The following is a 9,007-nucleotide window of genomic DNA, read 5'->3' as shown; positions in this document are numbered from 1 at the left end:
AAAGAATACATTTGAATCAGTTCTAATGAGGTGGACAAAACTGGAACCTAGTATACAGAGTGAAGTAAGCCAGAAAGAAAAACACCAATACAGTATACTAACGCATATATATGGAATTTAGAAAGATGGTAACAATAACCCTGTATGCGAGACAGCAAAAGAGACACAGATGTATAGAACAGTCTTATGAACTCTGTGGGAGAGGGACAGGGTGGGATGATTTGGGAGAATGGCATTGAAACATGTATAATATCATATGTGAAACAAATCGCCAGTTCAGGTTCGATGTATGATACAAGATGCTTGGGGCTGGTGCACTGGGATGACCCAGATGGATGGTATGGGGAGGGAGGTAGGAGGGGGTTCAGGATGGGGAACACATGTACACCCGTGGCGGATTCATGTTGATGTATGGCAAAACCAATACAATATTGTAAAGTAATTAGCCTCCAATTAAAATAAATTTATATAAAAAAAATAAAGTTTTGTAAATGTTTTGTAATTAGTAATCTCAACATGTCAATAATAGCACCTTTGTAATGTTGCAGGAATAGAATTAGTGAATATCTTGAATTATAAACCAAGAAAATTTTATATTATTGACCTTCTTATATTAGTTATTTTACTATTTACCACAAAAATATTTATAGCTCTATTGTTTTTCACTCAGAGCATTTTATTCAGTACATCTTATAATTTTAGAAAATAAAATTAACTTTAGTCAATCAGGTAATGAAGAGGATATTATATTACCTAATTTAAGTTTGTTAATATTATTGCTTGTTTTTTATAAGAAGATTCTTTGAATTATAGGTTTGATCTACTTTAAATCGTGGACATTTCTTTAAGTTTTTAATTACTATATGAAGAGTAATTCTATGGCAAATTGTTGTAGAATTATTGATTCTAATATTACAAATCCATGCTGCCTATATCTCTTTAAGTTTGCATCTTTCCTAAACAAACTTTATTTTTGAAATATCTAATTATTCTAATATCAGGACAGAATACTTATATTTGTCAAATAACCAGATAAAGATTAACATGCCAATATTGACATTTTTATTAGGATAGATTGATTTTGCTTTTAGTTAAGAGGAAACTATTGTGTGCTGGTAATTTACAAGCCAGATCCTTAAATTATGAGTTTCTTTTATTTTTAATTTCAGAAGTGAAATTCTGGGATTCTTATCCATATTAATTCTTTATGGTTAAAGCAACAGAATTTCACAAAGAAAAATAAAAGCCTATTTTTTTATATCCACATTATAATCTTTTCATAGGCAGATTTATTTTTCTCATATCCATTTATCAAAATCTAAACCTTAGGTTTATTTTATTTTATTTACCTTATTTTCTTATTTTATTTTCTTTAGCTCCAAAAGCACAGGAATTGGTGACTGCAACCATGATTAAAAGATGCTTGCTGCTTAGAAGGAAAGCTATGACCAACCTAGACAGTGTATTAAAAAGTAGAGACATTAATTTGCCAACAAAGGTCCATCTAATCAAAGCTATGATTTTTTCCAGTGGTCGTATATGCATGTGAGAGTTGGACCATAAAGAAAACTGAGCGCTGAAGAATTGATGCTTTTGAACTGTGGTGTTAGAGAAGATTTTTGAGTGTCCCTTGGACTGCAAGGAGATCCAACCAATCAATCCTAAAGAAAATCAGTCCTGAATATTCATTGGAAGGACTGATGCTGAAGCTGAAAGTCCAATACTTTAGCCACCTGATGCCAAGACCTGACTCATCTGAAAAGACCCTGATGCTGGGCAAGATTGAAGGCAGGAGGAGGAGGGGATGACAGAGGATGAAATGATTGGTTGGCATCACCAACTTGATGGACATGAAATTGAGCAAGCTTTGGGAGTTGGTGATGGACAGGGAACCCTGGCATGCTGCAGTCCATGGGGCTGTAAAGAGTTGTACGTGACTAAGTGACAGAACTCAAGTGAACAGAAACCTTTAGTACTCACTTAACTTTAAGAAAATGGAAATGTGCTGTTGCTTAGAAAAAAAAAAAAAAAAAACTCTGCAAATCAGAATCCTAACTTTCCAGTCAAAAGCCAGCACTCTGTGAAGAGAGGACTATGGGAGGTATCATGAAGTGTATATCACAAATCTCCAGATTGGGATCTATATTGTCATTGTATGATATTGTTTTCTGAACTCATGATGAGAGATGGCCTTACTTTTTATGGCTGTCTGTAAAGTCCACCACAGCTGACAGTGACTTGCCATGAACAGTGGTCTACAAATCAAACACTGTAATTTATTTTTGTATTAAAGGACTACTGACAGTTGGTTCAGAAAAGTTTTTTTTTTTTTCAAATTAAGTACTAGCATAGTATATTGAAATACCAAATCCTTGCTGTACTTATACACACAGAGTTCATCAAAATTTCTTAAAACTTAAAATCTATTTTCAGGAGAAAATTCATGAGACATTTATTCCTATTAATATATACATTTCTTTATATCTTACCATATGAAAATGGTATTGTGCATATTATAATGGAATGTTTGTATACACATATGAACATGAACTACTTTTTCTTGGGCTAAATTAAATGAAATTAGTTTAACATAGATCATAAGATTGACCTGTTTGATTTTCAATGCTAATAAAATGTGAATAAAAGTTGATCATCATTTGCTAAATTATTAACAATCCTCATATGCCTTTCAAAGACATTTGTGTTAAAATATAAGCCTAATGTGGTCACCAAAATTCACAAATAAAAAAGCTATGAAATTAAGTTCAGGGAAAAGAAAAGAACTGAGGTCAGCCTCTAGTATAATTATGAGATATGAAGGAGTAAAATGTCATTTTCCCTTCATATGATTTTAATATATGGGTATGACTCTGATTACTAAGACTGGAGTTATAAAGATTTACTAAAGTCTTGAGTGTGCTTAGTCACTCAGTCATGTCTGACTCTTTGTTACCCCATGAACAGTAGCCCCCTAAGCTGTTCTGTCTATGGAATTCTCCAGGCAAGAATACTGGAGTGGGTTGTCATTTCCTTCTCCAGAGTCTTGAGTAGTTTGCTAAAAAGTTGACTTTATATTATATAAACTATGAGTACCCTCTGTGGAATAAAGTTTTTGGAATAGACTTTAGAGGAATTTTCTTGCATATTGACAAATGAAGGAGGTAATTTAGAAAGTCTTCTCAAATATACTGTTTTCTATGTACTCTTATAATATAGCTGAAAATATGCTAAGTATAAAGAGCCTTATAATGAGAGTTCCATGTGCAATTAACTTATTTAGAAGAGAGTAGGTTATTCTTCGGAGAAGGCAATGGCACCCCACTCCAGTACTCTTGCCTGGAAAATTCCATGGACGGAGAAGCCTGATAGGCTGCAGTCCATGGAGTTGCTGAGAGTCAGACACGACTGAGTGACTTCACTTTCACTTTTCAGTTTCATGCAGTGGAGAAGGAAATGGCAAACCACTCCAGTACTCTTGCCTGGAGAATCCCAGGGACGTGGGAGCCTGGTGGGCTGCCATCTATGGGGTCGCACAGAGTCGGACACAACTAAAGCGACTTAGCAGCAGCAACAGCAGGTTATTTTTGGCTTATTTATCCTCAAACATCAAACTTCCTCCAAGATGTTATCATCATGTATATGGGCACCATTATATACCTAAATTCTACTTAGTATATTGTAATTGCTTAATCAATTCTTATTCAATTTAATGATGTCTTTGTATAAATCCAAGGAAAAGAAAACATATTCATCTCTTCTATGATGTAAGTGTGAAGAATTTTAACAATAATTTGTAATACAAAGACATTTTATATTATAAATTTATATCAACCAAACCCTCATGAAATTATGCATATATTTATTACAGGGTAAGTTTGCCTTTTAACATTAATTTGTAGAATTTTTCTACAAGTCCTCATGCACACACCAAAAATACTAGTACTCATGTTTTGTGTTACTACTGTTATTGTATTAATATGAGTTACAATTAATATTTTCAAAGATAGTATTCTTTTTTTCTCATTAAACTTCTTTTTTTTAATGGGTCTCAAATTCTGTGACAGATTTTTGGTCAAGTTGTTTTCATTAAAAAGTACTGATTTTAAAAACTAATAACTTAAAACTGCCATACACAAAGCATATGGTCCACAAAATATTCTCCTTTCCTTCTGAAGGTTTTATGATGCTTTGTTATCATTAACAAGTCTTTTACTATTAAACTTAAGTGGCCCATTGAGACAAATTGTTCTGAGACAGTTCTCCCACCACTGATTAAGACTGCAGTGGCAGGTATTGGGGATAATGTTCAAATGAACATTTAGAAATTTCCCCAGAATGCCTTCTGAGCATTCTGGGGAGACTTGGTGACCTTGCCAGCTCCAGATGCCTTATTGTCCACTGCTTTGATGACACCCACAGCAACCGTCTGTCTCATGTCACGCACAGCAAAACAGCCCAGGGGAGAAGAGTCAGAGAAACTCTCTACACACATGGGCTTGCCAGGAACCATATCAACGATGGCAGCATCACCAAATTTCAAGAATTTAGGGCTGTCTTTCAGCTTTTTCCCAGAATGATGATCAATATTCTTCAGCTCAGCAAACTTGCAAGCAATGTGAGCTGTTAGACAATCCAGCACAGGTGCATATCCAGCACTGATTTGGTCTGGATGGTCCAAAATAATCACCTAAGCTGTGAAGTCAGCTGCTTCCATTGCTGGGTCATTTTTGCTGTCAACAGGCACATTGCCATGACAAACATCTTTGACAGACATGTTCTTGACATTGAAGCTAACATTGTCCCCAGGAAGGGCTTCACTCAGTGTTTCAAGGTGAATTTCTACAGACTTCACTTCAGTTGTTACATTGACTGGAGCAAAGGTGACCACCCTGCCAGGTTTGAGAACATCAGTTTCTACTTGACCCACAGGGACAGTACCAATACCACCAATTTTATAGACATCCTGAAGGGACAAACACAAAGGTTTGTCAGTTGGGCGATTTGGTGACAGTACACAATCCAAAGCTTCAAGCAGAGTGGTTCCATTGGCATTGCCATCCTTATGGATGACTTTCCATCCCTTGAACCATGGCATGTTAGTACTTAGCTCCATGTTGTCACCATTCCAGCCAGAAATTGGCACTAATGCTATTGTGTCAGGGTTGTAGCCGATTTTCTTAATGTAGGTGCTGACTTCCTTAACAATTTCCTCGTATCTCTTCTGGCTATAGTGTGGCTCAGTGGAATTCATTTTGTTAACTCCAACAATCAGTTGTTTCACCCCAGAGTATAAGCCAGAGGGCATGCTCATGCGTCTGCCCATTCTTGGAGATATCAGTTTCAAATGCATCGACACCGGCAGCAACAATCAGGACAGCACAGTCAGCCTAGGATGTGCCTGTAATCTGTTTTTCATGAAGTCTCTGTGTCCTGGGGCATCAGTGATGGTAACATAGTACTTGCTGGTCTCAAATTTCCACAGGGAGATATCAGTGGTGATACCACACTCACATTCAGCATTCAGTTTGTCCAAGACCCAGGCATACTTGAAGGAGCCCTTTCCCATCTCAGCAGCCTCCTTCTCAAACTCTCCAATTGTTCACTTGTTGATGCCACCACATTTGTAGATCTGATGGCAAGTCATGGTAGATTTCCTTGAATCAACAGGCCCAGTGTTGATGTGGGTCTCTTCCTTTCCCATTTTTGCTTAGGTTTAAGCAAAATGGTGGTTTTCACGACATCTGTGTCCTGGCAGCAAACCCATTGCGAAAAAGCCTAAGATACTATTATTTTTTTTAACTCAGAATTTATTTGTCTATTTCTTTAGAGAGAACTATAGTTATCCTCCATGGTGAAAACAGCAATATACAGAAGTTCTTAAAAGTTAGGAAAATATTTTTTCTCTCTTATATAGCATTTCGGGGAACTCAGGGAGAAGCTTTCTTCAGAGTGGATCAGATCTTGATCAGCAGTTTGTTGCTGCATTTTTAAAAAATTGAAGTATAATTGACTGACAATACTATGTGTTTCAAGTATATAGCAAAGGGATTGATATATATGTATCAGATTATAATATATAATCTGATGATATATATCAGATTATTTTATATTATGAATTATTACAAGATATTGAATAGTTCCCTGTTTTATAGAGTAAAACCTCTTTGTTTGTCTATTTTATGTATAGTAGTTTGTATCTGTTCATCCCTTAACCCTAATTAATCTCTACCCCCTCCCTTTCCACTTTGGTAACCATAAATTTGTTTTCTTTGTCTATGAGTGTGTTTTTGTTTTATATATAGACTCCTTTGTATTACTTTATAAATTCCACAAATAAATGATATAATATTTGTCTTTCTCTGGTATATCCGTATTGCTGCAAATGGCAATATTCCATTTTTTTATAAGTGGGTAATATTCCATTCCACATGTATATATATATGTGTGTGTGTATATATATATACACACACATATATAGTACATTTTCTTTATTCATTCATCTGCTGATGGGCACTTGGGTTGTTTCCATATCTTGACTATTGTAAACAGCACTGCAATGAACATTGAGGTACATATCTCTTTTCAAATTAGAGTTTTCATCTTTTGGATATATGCCCAGGGGTGGAATTGCTGGCTCATACGGTAACTTCATGTTTAGTTTTTTAAGGAACTTCCACAATGTTCTCCATAGTGGCTGCATAAATTTATTTTCCTACTGACAGTGTAGGAGGTTTCTCTTTTTGCCATACTCTCTCCCTCATTTATGATTTGTACAGTTTTTGATAATAGCCATTCTGACTGGTGGGAGGCAATACCTCATGGTTTTGATTTGCATTTCTCTAATACTTAGTGATGTTGAGCATCTTTTCACATGCCTGTTGACCATCTGTATGTCTTCTTCAAAGAAACGTCTGCTTAGGCCTTATACCCATCTTTTATTGTTTTTTTTTTAATATTAAATTGTATGGAATATTTGTATATTTTGGATATTAACCTCTTGTTGGTTGCATCATTTACAAGTATTTTCTCCCATTCCATAAGTTGATACTTTATTTTGCTGATGGTTTCCTTTGCTGTACAAAAGCTTTGAAGTTTGATTAGGTTGTCTTTTTTTATTTTTGCTTTTATTTCTTTTGCCTTGGGAAACCAATCTGAGAATACATCCAAGAATGCTTTGCTGTGTTCTCTTCTAGGAATTTTATGATGTCATCACTTACATTTAGGTCATTAAACCTAAATTTATTTTTGTATACAGTGTGAAAGAGTGTTTCAGTTTTATTGATTTACATGTAGCTGTCCAGATTTCCTCCAACACCACTTGCTGAAGAGCCTCTCTTTTCTCTATCGTATATTCTTGCTTCTTTTGTCATAGATTAATTGACCATAGGTATGTGGCTTTATTTCTGGACTTCATTCTGGTCCATTGATTTATATATCTGTTTTTGTGCCAAAGCGATTCTGTTTTGATTACTGCCATTTTGTGGTTTTGTCTGAAGTCTAAGAGGATTATGCCTCCAACTTTGCTCTTTTCTTTCATATTGCTTTGGCCATTATGGGTCTTTGTGGTTATATATAAATTTTAGACTTATTCTAGTTCTGTAAAAAGTGTCAAGAATATTTTCATAAAATCTGTTTATTGTATTAGAAATTAAGCTACATATTTCTAACTTCCTTGATTACCAATTGGTCAATAAAAAGTATAATGTACTTTAGAAAATATTTTGAACTGAATAATAATAATTATTAATAATATATGAAAAAAGTGGCAGGATATAGTCAATGCACAGTTGCAATTAAATTTGCTATAAGTAAGCTTATACAAAAAAAAAAAGAAGAAACTTGAATTATGCTATCAACATAAAAAATAGAAAAAAGTAAAAAAGTAGCCAAAATTATCCTCACAAAGAAAACTCTAGACCCATTATGATTTTACTTTCAAGTTCTAGATAACATTCAAAGAAAGTAACTGCAAAGTTAAATTCTTCAGAGATTAGGAATATGCTGTAAATTACTGTACAAGGCTCACATAATCTTTCCAAAATCCCAAAAGGACTTTAAAAGAAATAAAAAATTACTGACTGATAATTATAAAATTAGAATCTATAAATCTATATCTATTTTTGTCCAGAACTTTATATATATATTTATGTGTGTATATATATGTGTGTATATATGGGGAAACAGTGGAAACAGTGTCAGACTTTATTTTTCTGGGCTCCAGAATCACTGCAGATGGTGACTGCAGCCATGAAATTAAAAGAGGCTTACTCCTTGGAAGGAAAGTTATGACCAACCTAGATAGCATATTGAAAAGCAGAGACATTACTTTGACAACAAAGTTTCGTCTAGTCAAGGCTATGGTTTTGCCTGTGGTCATGTATGGATGTGAGAGTTGGACTGTGAAGAAGGCTGAGCACTGAAGAATTGATGCTTTTGAACTGTGGTGTTGGAGAAGACTCTTGAGAGTCCCTTGGACTGCAAGGAGATCCAACCAGTCCATTCTGAAGAAGATCAGCCCTGGGATTTCTTTGGAAGGAATGATGCTAAAGCTGAAACTCCAGTACTCTGGCCACCTCATGCGAAGAGTTGACTCATTGGAAAAGACTCTGATGCTGGGAGGGATTGGGGGCAGGAGGAGAAGGGGATGGCAGAGGATGAGATGGCTGGATGGCATCACTGACTCGATGGACGTGAGTCTGAGTGAACTCCGGGAGTTGGTGATGGACAGGGAGGCCTGGCGTGCTGCGATTCATGGGGTGGCAAAGAGTCGGACACGACTGAGCAACTGATCTGAGTTGGGTTGAGTCATATTCTGTATCTGTGCTTTGTTAAGCTGAAATGAAACAAAACCAAAAGGTACAAAATCTAAAGCTTCAAGTATAGCAGAAATTACAATATTCATGACAGATTTTTATATATAAATTGGAGCTTTTGTCTACTTCTCAGTGTTCCTAGTTGGTGCACAAGCACTTCAAGATTTAATATTGAAAAAAAAAAAGCCCTACTC

General features: G+C 35.3%; 1 pseudogene; it reads right to left on the bottom strand.

Annotated features, from left to right (window-relative positions):
* Positions 1-4,318: 4,318 nt before the first annotated feature.
* LOC102271126 (elongation factor 1-alpha 1 pseudogene) lies at positions 4,319-5,701 on the bottom strand (annotated as a pseudogene).
* Between the last annotated feature and the right edge of the window lie 3,306 nt (positions 5,702-9,007).

Source organism: Bos mutus, chromosome 3 (assembly GCF_027580195.1).
Source record: "Bos mutus isolate GX-2022 chromosome 3, NWIPB_WYAK_1.1, whole genome shotgun sequence".
Taxonomy (NCBI): Eukaryota; Metazoa; Chordata; class Mammalia; order Artiodactyla; family Bovidae; genus Bos; species Bos mutus.
Note: the sequence above shows the minus strand (reverse complement) of the source record. Positions and strands in the feature narration are given on the sequence as shown.